Source organism: Salminus brasiliensis, chromosome 25, assembly GCF_030463535.1.
Source record: "Salminus brasiliensis chromosome 25, fSalBra1.hap2, whole genome shotgun sequence".
Taxonomy (NCBI): Eukaryota; Metazoa; Chordata; class Actinopteri; order Characiformes; family Bryconidae; genus Salminus; species Salminus brasiliensis.
The window spans coordinates 8552785-8565284 of record NC_132902.1 but is presented as its reverse complement, the minus strand read 5'-3'; the positions used below and the strand labels follow the sequence as shown (position 1 = coordinate 8565284).

At 45.8% G+C, this 12500-nt stretch overlaps 3 non-coding genes and 1 pseudogene across 3 annotated transcripts; all 4 read left to right on the top strand.

Moving 5' to 3' along the window:
• Positions 1–5205: 5205 nt before the first annotated feature.
• LOC140548450 (U2 spliceosomal RNA) lies at positions 5206–5382 on the top strand (annotated as a pseudogene).
• A 409-nt stretch (positions 5383–5791) lies between these two features.
• Positions 5792–5906, top strand: LOC140548587 (U5 spliceosomal RNA). The gene has a single exon (XR_011978790.1). It is a non-coding gene; the product is annotated as a U5 spliceosomal RNA (small nuclear RNA).
• A 5862-nt stretch (positions 5907–11768) lies between these two features.
• On the top strand, positions 11769–11963 carry LOC140548432 (U2 spliceosomal RNA). Its single transcript, XR_011978684.1, has one exon. It is a non-coding gene; the product is annotated as a U2 spliceosomal RNA (small nuclear RNA).
• A 399-nt stretch (positions 11964–12362) lies between these two features.
• On the top strand, positions 12363–12477 carry LOC140548586 (U5 spliceosomal RNA). Its single transcript, XR_011978789.1, has one exon. It is a non-coding gene; the product is annotated as a U5 spliceosomal RNA (small nuclear RNA).
• The last annotated feature ends 23 nt before the right edge of the window (positions 12478–12500 follow it).

The window sequence follows — 12500 nt, the reverse complement described above, 5'->3', positions numbered from 1 at the left end:
TAACAAGGGTTTTGACGTTAGCTTCTGCTCGGCTTCCCTTTTGAAAGATTTCTGGACTCGGATTGAAACTGTTAAAGACCAGTTCTCCATGTTCAAGGTGGAGAAACTTTCTGACAATTCCCACAAGGTGGTGATTGTCAGAATGTTTAATGAAACCGTGACTGGAGAAGACATTGTGACATGGCTGGCTAGATTCTGCACCGTTAAAAGCCCACCTGTTAAGGTTTTGGACGAGGACGGCATTTGGAACTGCTCGTGGCGAGTTCCCATTAAACAATGGGAAGACCCGAGCAGTTACCTAGGCCTGAGACAAATACCGTCCATGATAGTGTTGGGTGAAAATCGCGGTTACATCTATTATCAAGGGATGCCCAAACTGTGTCGCAAGTGCGGCAAGTTTGGACATCTTGCCGAAGCGTGTCAAGAAATTGTGTGTGGGAAGTGTAGAGAAATTGGGCACACTTTCGAGGAGTGTCCCAATGGCAGACGGTGTAATCTATGTGGAGAATCTTCCCATCTCTACAGAGATTGCCCCAAATCTTTTGCCAACAAGCTGAAGGCAAGCAAAATGGCCGCCAGGCAGCATGGTGAGGGGGAGAAAGAGAAGGAGAAGAAAATGGAGGAGGAGGGGGCGGTCCCTGGGTTTTGGCGGGAGTTTTGAATCCCCAGCCAGCCCCAGGGATTGGCCAAGAAACAGGGGGCGGAGCTAACGTCCAGACAGAGTCTGAGCAGGAACTGGAGGCCACCCCCTCCAAGCTGGTTCAGGAACAGGTTGGGCAGCAGCAGCAAGAGGAGGAAGAAAGCACTTCCTCCCTGATCACGGTGCCGGAGGTGAGTGTGGCCTCCAGTGGGAGTGGGTCTGACGGCTCGCTCCCCAATGCTCAGGTGGGCAAAAGGCCCGCGGGGTCTCCTCTGCCAGAACTGGCAGAGAAGAAACAGAAGGCAACACAGGATCCAGGCAGCTCCTCCTCGGAAGGTCTGGATCGCCTGTGGCCTGATGAGTCCCCTAATGAGGTGTCTTTTCTTCATTTTCAGTTAAAGACATCCACACCCAGGACTCTACAAGAGCTTCGCTCTGTAGGCCTGGAGGCTGGAGACACCGGCCAACCTCCTAACCCCAGAACAGTGGGGGTAAAAGAGGAGCAGGTGTCACAGGAAATTATGTGATTTTTAAAATGCCTTTTTAATCTTTTATTTATGTAGTCTTTTGTTTTATTTTCATGGTCTTTTAATTATATACCTGTCTTTTAAAACCTACACTGCTCATGGCTCTCACTATTTCAACTATCAATGTTAGGAGTGTGAGAGCCTCCACTAGAGCAGAGAGTGTCTTGTCCCTTTTAAAAGATATAAAGTCAGATGTGTTTTTACTACAAGAGTGTGCTTTACCGTTCCTGAAGACGTACAGAGATTGGGAGCAGCGCTGGGCTGCCGGTCCCTCTCTCTGGAGCGGGTCACACTACAATAGAGCCGACGGTGTTGCTATTTTAATAAAGAACCCTCACATCTTGGTGAAAGGCAGCACTGTGGTGAGGGATGGACGGGCTCTTTTAGTAAATTTGACTTTTTTAGGAAGGGATTTTAACATTCTTAACGTGTATGGTTTTAACGACAAAAATGACAGGTTTAAACTTTTAGAAGACCTGCAGCCCCACATGCTGGGGAGGGTACCTTTAGTAGTGGGAGGGGATTTTAATTGTGTTTTATCAAGAAAGGACAGAAAAAGAGTAGGGGATGATTTTAAATTAGACAAGACATCAGTTTTATTGCAGGGTTTAGTCAAGGATTTTAAATTAGTCGACAGTTTTAGAAAAATGCATCCAGAGGAGGAGGGCTTCACCTGGTTCAGTGGTGACTGCACCCGAGCCTCCCGCATCGACTACATTTTTACAAGAGACTGCCCGCCAACTGATGCAACATTGACCCCCCTCTGTTTTTCAGATCACCTCATGCTATCGTGCACCCTGTCTCTCCCCACCGGTGTGACTGTAGGGGGAGGGCTGTGGAGACTGAACTGCTCCCTGTTACAAGATGAAGAAATAGTTAAGAGCTACAGGGAGCAGTACAGCCTCTGGCAGACCCTCCAAGACTGTTTTGATTCACGGGCACAGTGGTGGGAAATGGTTAAACAAAGGACGAAAACGTTTTTTAAAAAGATAGGAAAAGAAAAAAAGAATAGAGAGAGACGACGCATGATGGGGCTGCAAAAAAGACTACAGAGATATTTTAACCTTTTAAACACAGGCATTGATTTTAGTGAAGAAATAAAAGAAGTTAAAAGGGAAATGTCAGTTTTAAACGAAATAAAAAGTAAAGGTACAATTTTAAGAAGTAAAGAAAAAGAGGTTGAAGAAGGAGAAAAATGCACACGTTACTTTTTTAAGAAAATTTTATCCAGGGGGGGAGGGATTACAAAAATAATAAAAGAAGGGAGGGAAGAAATAAAGACAGATGGGATTTTAAAAGAAGTGGAAAGTTTTTATGAAGATCTTTATAATGAGAAAAGTGTGCACACTAAAACTACGGAGGAAGTCTTAAACTTTTTAGAAAAACAAATAAAAAGTCAGGATGTTTTAACAATAAATTTTACAGGTGAGGAAATTTTAAAATGTCTTAAAGGTTTTAAAAAGTGTAAGACTCCGGGAGAGGATGGACTCCCCGTGGAATTTTATTTGACCTTTTGGGACATTTTAGCAACGGACATTCTGACTGTTTTTAATGAATTTGAAAAGTATGACCGACTCCCAGACAGTTTTAGATCAGGGATAGTTACCTTACTTTTTAAGAAAGGCGACAAGACTGACCTAAAAAATTGGAGACCTATTACCCTTTTAAATGTGGATTGTAAACTTTTTAGTAAACTTTTATCTAGACGTATGTCGACTGTTTTAGAGGACGTGATCCACCCGGATCAAGCCTGCGCCGTGCCAGGAAGGAGGATCACCGACAGCCTAGTGTTGGTCAGAGACGCCATCTGTTTTGCGAGAGACAGAAACATTCGGCTTATAGTCCTAAATTTAGACTTTGAAAAAGCCTTCGATCGGGTCTCGCACCAGTACCTGCTCCAGGTACTGCAAAAAATGGGTTTCCCCGGAAGGTTTTTAAAGTGGGTGGGTCTGCTTTACACAGACATAAGCAGTCGAATTCTGGTAAACGGGCACCTCACAAAGGCGATCAGAGTTCGCTCTGGCGTCCGCCAAGGGTGTTCGTTATCTCCGCTCCTGTACGTTGCGTGCATTGAGCCACTGGCGCAGATCTTGAGAAAGGATAAATGGATCAAAGGACTGGACTTGCCAGGCGGACTGACGGCGACCTGTACTTTGTACATGGACGACGTTACGCTTTTATGTTCCGACGTTTTATCGGTCCAAAGAGCACTGGACTTGACTGACTGGTATGGAAGGGCCTCGGGCGCTAAGCTCAATAGGAGCAAGTCCGAGGCCCAGCTCTTTGGACCTTGGGGAAACATAGGCGCTGACCTGGATTTGGATTTTAAAGACAAAGATATTAAAATTTTAGGTATTAAATTTGACAAAGAGGGTGGCGGACGGGGCAACTGGACTGACGCGCTAGGGAAAGTCAGGCAACGGTTGGGTTTTTGGGGACTAAGACAGCTGACGATAGAGGGCAAAGTTTTAATAATCAAAGCTGTCATTTTACCTTTGCTTTTACTGTTGTGTTCTGTTTTTAGTCCCCCAAAGTTTTTTCTTTTAGGATTGGAGAGAGCGGTGTTTTATTTTCTGTGGGGGTCCAAGTGGGAGAGGCTGAGGAGGGCGGTGGTGAAGAAGAGGAAGGAGAATGGAGGAAAAGGGCTCCCAGACCCCCACCTGTTTTTAGGAAGCAAGTTCGCTGCTTTACACATAAAGTATGCGACGAACCCCTCCAGAGACAACAAGACCGCCGCTATGGCAAAGTTCTGGATGGGGTCGTACTTGCGAAGTATAAAGATTTTACAAATTGATTTAAGAACACCCGTCTCTTTTAATCTTTCTAAAGAATATGATTTTATTAGAAAGTTTTTAAGAAAATATGATTTGGAAAAAGAAGATTTTACTGTTTTAACTAATGCAAAGTCTCTTGTCTCTCTTGTGCAGGACCGGGAAGAGGTGAGCCCAGTTCCCGGCCTCACACTAAGTGAGGCCAAGGCAGTTTGGAGGAACGCAGCCCACCCCGCTCTCCAGAATAAGCATAAAGATCTGTCGTGGATGGCGGCCCATGAGATCCTCCCGGTCAGGGCCGTGATGCACTCCCGGGGAATGGCATCCAACCCCACGTGCCCACGGCCTGGGTGTGGCGAACCAGAGACCGTGAGGCACGTGCTCTGGGAGTGCAGTGTGGCGAGGGACCTGTGGGCCATAACCGGTCCCCTGCAATGCCCGAGCCTGCCAGCAGGGGAGGTCCAGCCGTCTGTTTACCGGCTAGCGGTAAACGGGGTGGGCCAGGGCATAGACCGACTACCAGCTGCAGAATTCACAGCGCTCTGGCTCACCCTTAACGGCGTGAAGGCCGCCCTGTGGACCTCCCGCAACCTGCTGGTGGGGAAGCGAGTGACGGTGCCCCTGCACGCTCTATCTGCGCTGGTCACATCATCGCTGCAGGGGACACCGCACGCCGACATTCGGAGGAGGGGACCGGGGTCACACGCAGGGGGGTCCAGACCACCACGGTCACTGGCTCCCGTAGATGCACCCGGCAAGACCGCAACCAAGAAAGGAGCAGCGGGCACAGGGGAGGATCTCCGCTGAGCCCCGACACTGAAGAATCGCGACTTCTGGGGAGCGAGGTGGTGCCAGCTTGATAGTGGCTCACCCCGGTCCTGCACAAAGAGACTGTTTTAGTAAAGACTTTTAAACTGAACTGATTTTACTGAATGAATATTTATTTGTTTATTTATTTATTTATTGAATATTTATTGTCTTATTTATTCCATTTATTTATTGAAACTTGTATAAGCTTTTATTGTAATTGTATTTCACTTTTTAAAGAAAACCTAACTGGACTTTTACACACACACACACACGAAAGCTTTTATTGAATGTTTTTACTGATCTCTGCTCTTAACTGACTTTTATGTGTAAAAATGATCTTATGTGTGTATTGGTTTTATAAAATGATTTATTAAGATGAAATATGATTGTAAAAAGGAAAAGCTTTTAAAAATGTTGTGAAATGAATGAAATGGAAATGTACTGAAATTGTGACAATAAAACTTTTTTCGAAAGAAAAAAATCTGTTCTTATCAGTTTAATATCTGATACGTCCTCTATATGAGGACTATATATTAAATTGATTTTTGGAACAGGGGGCTGGAAGAGGAGCTTGCTCCTTCCGCTCCACGCATCGACCTGGTATTGCAGTACCTCCAGGAACGGTGCACCTCCTTCAAACAGTAAAAAGAAAGCTGAAGTAATGTGACCGAGTCTGTGGGGGAGGTGTTCTTTTCGAGTGCTTTTGGTTTTCCCTCCGTTTTTGTTCTTTTTTTTTTTTTTTTTTTTTTTTTTTTTTTTTTTTTTTCTCTCTCTCTCTCTCTCTCTCTCTCTCTCTCCTTCTTCTTCTTCTTCTTCGGACTTTGTCTGTGTCTGTGGAGATGAGCATCTACAACTGACGCATGCCTGTTGCCTTGTGTTTCTTATTTCAGGTTAAAGTCAGCACGTGGCCAGCTTAATTTGAGGAGGAGCTGACAGGACAGGAGAAACAAGGAGGAGTTTGCTTCGCCTCTCAATCATCCCTGCCCTCCTCTAGCAACCTTGGCCCTCGGTGGGCGTCGAGAGGTCGGGGTGCTGTCAGGTATAGCTCGGGTTTCTCTTCATTCACGTATAAATCTTTCGCCTTTTACTAAAGATTTCCGTGGAGGGGAACGTTGACGAGTTTTGCCTATTTTTTGAAGGCTCCGCCTTGGCGGAGCTGCTTTTTCTCTCCAAGTTTGAAAGACAGATTCGTGCCTTCGGTCACTCGCTGGAGCTTGTGCAGGTGGGTGTGGTTAATTGAATTGTATTTATTTGTTGTTCTTTCTTTCTTTCTTTGCCTTTTTTCTTTTTCGTTTTTCTTGCAAAGTAGTCACCGTGTAGTAGCTAGTTACTAACCAAGGGGCGGTCCCGCACGGGGTGGCCTGTTCGGGTGATCGCTTCTCGGCCTTTTGGCTAAGACAGCGGTCGACTCTTTTGCGTCCCGAGATCCTGGCCTTTGTGACCTTGATCTTTAACGCAGAAGAGGAGATTGTACGGATCCCTGTTCTTGGTGGGTGAGTCTTGGACGGTAGACTCTGTCTTTCTGGTTCTGGGGCTCATTTTCAAGTTTCTAAGGTAAGTACAATCTTTTTTTTCTCCTTTGCTGGTTTTAGTGGTTTTATCTATTTATTTGTATTTATTGTTTTAAGGGTTTTATCGGCCACCAGGTGCCTCCAAGCATGTCGGCTGTTCGTGCCGGCATGCGGAGGCACCATAGTGTGCGCCTTTTATTTCGAGAGATAGATGGAAAGCTCCTGGGGATGTCTCGTTTGGACTTCTCCAGGAAGCTTGTCCAGAAAACTCTAAATTTTAAACCGACTGATCTGAACTGCCTGATGACTCTGCCTGGTAACAAGGGTTTTGACGTTAGCTTCTGCTCGGCTTCCCTTTTGAAAGATTTCTGGACTCGGATTGAAACTGTAAAAGACCAGTTCTCCATGTTCAAGGTGGAGAAACTTTCTGACAATTCCCACAAGGTGGTGATTGTCAGAATGTTTAATGAAACCGTGACTGGAGAAGACATTGTGACATGGCTGGCTAGATTCTGCACCGTTAAAAGCCCACCTGTTAAGGTATTGGACGAGGACGGCATTTGGAACTGCTCGTGGCGAGTTCCCATTAAACAATGGGAAGACCCGAGCAGTTACCTAGGCTTGAGACAAATACCGTCTATGATAGTGTTGGGTGAAAATCGCGGTTACATTTATTATCAAGGGATGCCCAAACTGTGTCGCAAGTGCGGCAAGTTTGGACATCTTGCCGAAGCGTGTCAAGAAATTGTGTGTGGGAAGTGTAGAGAAATTGGGCACACTTTCGAGGAGTGTCCCAATGGCAGACGGTGTAATCTTTGTGGAGAATCTTCCCATCTCTACAGAGATTGCCCCAAATCTTTTGCCAACAAGCTGAAGGCAAGCAAAATGGCCGCCAGGCAGCATGGTGAGGGGGAGAAAGAGAAGGAGAAGAAAATGGAGGAGGAGGGGGCGGTCCCTGGGGTTTTGGCGGGAGATTTGAATCCCCAGCCAGCCCCAGGGATTGGCCAAGAAACAGGGGGCGGAGCTAACGTCCAGACAGAGTCTGAGCAGGAACTGGAGGCCACCCCCTCCAAGCTGGTTCAGGAACAGGTTGGGCAACAGCAGCAAGAGGAGGAAGAAAGCACTTCCTCCCTGATCACGGTGCCGGAGGTGAGTGTGGCCTCCAGTGGGAGTGGGTCTGACGGCTCGCTCCCCAATGCTCAAGTGGGCAAAAGGCCCGCGGGGTCTCCTCTGCCAGAACTGGCAGAGAAGAAACAGAAGGCAACACAGGATCCAGACAGTTCCTCTTCGGAAGGTCTGGATCGTCTGTGGCCTGATGAATCCCCCAATGAGGTGTCTTTCCTACATTTTCAGTTAAAGACATCCACACCCAGGACTCTACAAGAGCTTCGCTCTGTAGGCCTGGAGGCTGGAGACACCGGCCAACCTCCTAACCCCAGAACAGTGGGGATAAAAGAGGAGCAGGTGTCACAAGAAATATTGTGATTTTTAAAATGCCTTTTTAATCTTTTATTTATGTAGTCTTTTTGTTTTATTTTCATGGTCTTTTAACTATATACCTGTCTTTTAAAACCTACACTGCTCATGGCTCTCACTATTTCAACTATCAATGTTAGGAGTGTGAGAGCCCCCACTAGAGCAGAGAGTGTCTTGTCCCTTTTAAAAGATATAAAGTCTGATGTGTTTTTACTACAAGAGTGTGCTTTACCGTTCCTGAAGACGTACAGAGATTGGGAGCAGCGCTGGGCTGCCGGTCCCTCTCTCTGGAGCGGTTCACACTACAACAGAGCTGACGGTGTTGCTATTTTAATAAAGAACCCTCACATCCTGGTGAAGGGCAGCACTGTGGTGAGGGATGGACGGGCTCTTTTAGTAAATTTGACTTTTTTAGGAAGGGATTTTAACATTCTTAACGTGTATGGTTTTAACGATAAAAATGATAGGTATAAACTTTTAGAAGACCTGCAGCCCCACATGCTGGGGAGGGTACCTTTAGTGGTGGGAGGGGATTTTAATTGTGTTTTATCTAGAAAAGACAGGAAAAGAGTAGGGGAGGATTTTAAATTAGACAAGACGTCAGTTTTATTGCAGGGGTTAGTTAAAGATTTTAAGTTAGTCGACTGCTTTAAAAAAATGCATCCAGAGGAGGAGGGCTTCACCTGGTTCAGTGGTGATTGCGCCCGAGCCTCCCGCATCGACTACATTTTTACAAGAGACTGCCCGCCAACTGATGCAACATTGACCCCCCTCTGTTTTTCTGATCACCTCCTGCTATCATGCACCCTGTCTCTCCCCACCGGTGTGACTGTAGGGGGAGGGCTGTGGAGGCTGAACTGCTCCCTGTTACAAGATGAAGAAATAGTTAAGAGCTACAGGGAGCAGTACAGTCTCTGGCAGACCCTCCAAGACTGTTTTGACTCACGGGCACAGTGGTGGGAAATGGTTAAACATAGGACAAAGACGTTTTTTAAAAAGATAGGGAAAGAAAAAAAGAATAGAGAGAGACGACGCATGATGGGGCTGCAAAAAAGACTACAACGATATTTTAACCTTTTACACAGAGGCATGGATTTTAGTGAAGAAATAAAAGAAGTTAAAAGGGAAATGTCAGTTTTAAACGAAATAAAAAGTAAAGGTACAATTTTAAGAAGTAAAGAAAAAGAGGTTGAAGAAGGAGAAAAATGCACACGTTACTTTTTTAAGAAAATTTTATCTAGGGGGGGAGGGATTACAAAAATAACAAAAGAGGGGAGGGAAGAAATAAACACAGAGGGGATTTTAAAAGAAGTTGAATGTTTTTATCAAGAACTTTATGAAGAGAAAAGTGTGCACACTAAAACTACGGAGGAAGTCTTAAACTTTTTAGAAAAACAAATAAAAAGTCAGGATGTTTTAACAATAAATTTTACAGGTGAGGAAATTTTAAAATGTCTTAAAGGTTTTAAAAAGTGTAAGACTCCGGGAGAGGATGGACTCCCCGTGGAATTTTATTTGACCTTTTGGGACATTTTATCAACGGACATTCTGACTGTTTTTAATGAATTTGAAAAGTATGACCGACTCCCAGACAGTTTTAGATCAGGGATAGTTACCTTACTTTTTAAGAAAGGCGACAAGACTGACCTAAAAAATTGGAGACCTATTACCCTTTTAAATGTGGATTGTAAACTTTTTAGTAAACTTTTATCTAGACGTATGTCGACTGTTTTAGAGGACGTGATCCACCCGGATCAAGCCTGCGCCGTGCCAGGAAGGAGGATCACCGACAGCCTAGTGTTGGTCAGAGACGCCATCTGTTTTGCGAGAGACAGAAACATTCGGCTTATAGTCCTAAATTTAGACTTTGAAAAAGCCTTCGATCGGGTCTCGCACCAGTACCTGCTCCAGGTACTGCAAAAAATGGGTTTCCCCGGGAGGTTTTTAAAGTGGGTGGGTCTGCTTTACACAGACATAAGCAGTCGAATTCTGGTAAACGGGCACCTCACAAAGGCGATCAGAGTTCGCTCTGGCGTCCGCCAAGGGTGTTCGTTATCTCCGCTCCTGTACGTTGCGTGCATTGAGCCACTGGCGCAGATCTTGAGAAAGGATAAATGGATCAAAGGACTGGACTTGCCAGGCGGACTGACGGCGACCTGTACTTTGTATATGGACGACGTTACGCTTTTATGTTCCGACGTTTTATCGGTCCAAAGAGCATTGGACTTGACTGACTGGTATGGAAGGGCCTCGGGCGCTAAGCTCAATAGGAGCAAGTCCGAGGCCCAGCTCTTTGGACCTTGGGGAAACATAGGCGCTGACCTGGATTTGGATTTTAAAGACAAAGATATTAAAATTTTAGGTATTAAATTTGACGAAGAGGGTGGCGGACGGGGCAACTGGACTGACGCGTTAGGGAAAGTCAGGCAACGGTTGGGTTTTTGGGGACTAAGACAGCTGACAATAGAAGGCAAGGTTTTAATTATTAAAGCTGTGATTTTACCTTTGCTTTTACTGTTGTGTTCTGTTTTTAGTCCCCCTAGATTTTTTCTTTTAGGTTTGGAGAGAGCGGTGTTTTATTTCCTGTGGGGGTCCAAGTGGGAGAGGCTGAGGAGGGCGGTGGTAAAGAAGAGGAAAGAGAACGGAGGGAAAGGGCTCCCAGACCCCCACCTGTTTTTAGGAAGCAAGTTCGCTGCTTTACACATAAAGTATGCGACGAATCCCTCCAGAGACAACAAGACCGCCGCAATGGCAAAGTTCTGGATGGGGTCGTACTTGCGGAGTTTAAAGATTTTACAACTTGATTTAAGAACACCAGTCTCTTTTAACCTGTCAAAAGAATATGATTTTATTAGAAAGTTTTTAAGAAAATATGATTTAGAAAAAGAGGATTTAACGGTTTTAACTAACGCAAAATGTCTTGTCTCTCTTGTGCAGGACCGGGAAGAGGTGAGCCCAGTTCCCGGCCTCACACTAAGTGAGGCCAAGGCAGTTTGGAGGAACGCAGCCCACCCCGCTCTCCAGAATAAGCATAAAGACCTGTCGTGGATGGCGGCCCATGAGATCCTCCCGGTCAGGGCTGTGATGCACTCCCGGGGAATGGCATCCAACCCCACGTGCCCACGGCCTGGGTGTGGCGAACCAGAGACCGTGAGGCACGTGCTCTGGGAGTGCAGTGTGGCGAGGGACCTGTGGGCCATAACCGGTCCCCTGCAATGCCCGAGCCTGCCAGCAGGGGAGGTCCAGCCGTCAGTTTACCGGCTAGCGGTAAACGGGGTGGGCCAGGGCATAGACAGACTACCAGCCGCAGAGTTCACAGCGCTCTGGCTCACCCTTAACGGCGTGAAGGCCGCCCTATGGACCTCCCGCAACCTGCTGGTGGGGAAACGAGTGACGGTGCCCCTGCACGCTCTATCTGCGCTGGTTACATCATCGCTGCAGGGGACACCGCACGCCGACATTCGGAGGAGGGGGCCGGGGTCACACGCAGGGGGGTCCAGACCACCACGGTCGCTGGCTCCCGTAGATGCACCCGGCAAGACCGCAACCAAGAAAGGAGCAGCGGGCACAGGGGAGGATCTCCGCTGAGCCCCGACACTGAAGCATCGCGACTTCTGGGGAGCGAGGTGGTGCCAGCTTGATAGTGGCTCACCCCGGTCCTGCACAAAGAGACTGTTTTAGCAAAGACTTTTAAACTGAACTGATTTTACCGAATGAGTATTTATTTGTTTATTTATTTATTTATTGATTGAGTATTTATTGTCTTATTTATTCCATTTATTTATTTGAACCGTGTATAAGCTTTTATTGTAATTGTATTTCACTTTTTAAAGACAACCAAACTGGACTTTTACACACACACACACACACGAAAGCTTTTATTGAATGTTTTTACTGATTTTTGCTCTTAACTGACTTTTATGTGTAAAAATGATCTTACGTGTGTATTGGTTTTATGAAATTATTTATTAAGATGAAATATGATTGTAAAAAGAAAAGCTTTAAAAATGTTGTAAAATGAATGAAATGGAAATTATTTGAAATTGTGACAATAAAACTTTTTTCGAAAGAAAAATCTGTTCTTATCAGTTTAATATCTGATACGTCCTCTATATGAGGACTATATATTAAATTGATTTTTGGAACAGGGGGCTGGAAGAGGAGCTTGCTCCTTCCGCTCCACGCATCGACCTGGTATTGCAGTACCTCCAGGAACGGTGCACCTCCTTCAAACAGTAAAAAGAAAGCTGAAGTAATGTGACCGAGTCTGTGGGGGAGGTGTTCTTTTCGAGTGCTTTTGGTTTTCCCTCCGTTTTTGTTCTTTTTTTTTTTTTTTTTTTTTTTTTTTCTCTCTCTCTCTCTCTCTCTCTCTCTCTCTCTCCTTCTTCTTCTTCTTCTTCGGACTTTGTCTGTGTCTGTGGAGATGAGCATCTACAACTGACGCATGCCTGTTGCCTTGTGTTTCTTATTTCAGGTTAAAGTCAGCACGTGGCCAGCTTAATTTGAGGAGGAGCTGACAGGACAGGAGAAACAAGGAGGAGTTTGCTTCGCCTCTCAATCATCCCTGCCCTCCTCTAGCAACCTTGGCCCTCGGTGGGCGTCGAGAGGTCGGGGTGCTGTCAGGTATAGCTCGGGTTTCTCTTCATTCACGTATAAATCTTTCGCCTTTTACTAAAGATTTCCGTGGAGGGGAACGTTGACGAGTTTTGCCTATTTTTTGAAGGCTCCGCCTTGGCGGAGCTGCTTTTTCTCTCCAAGTTTGAAA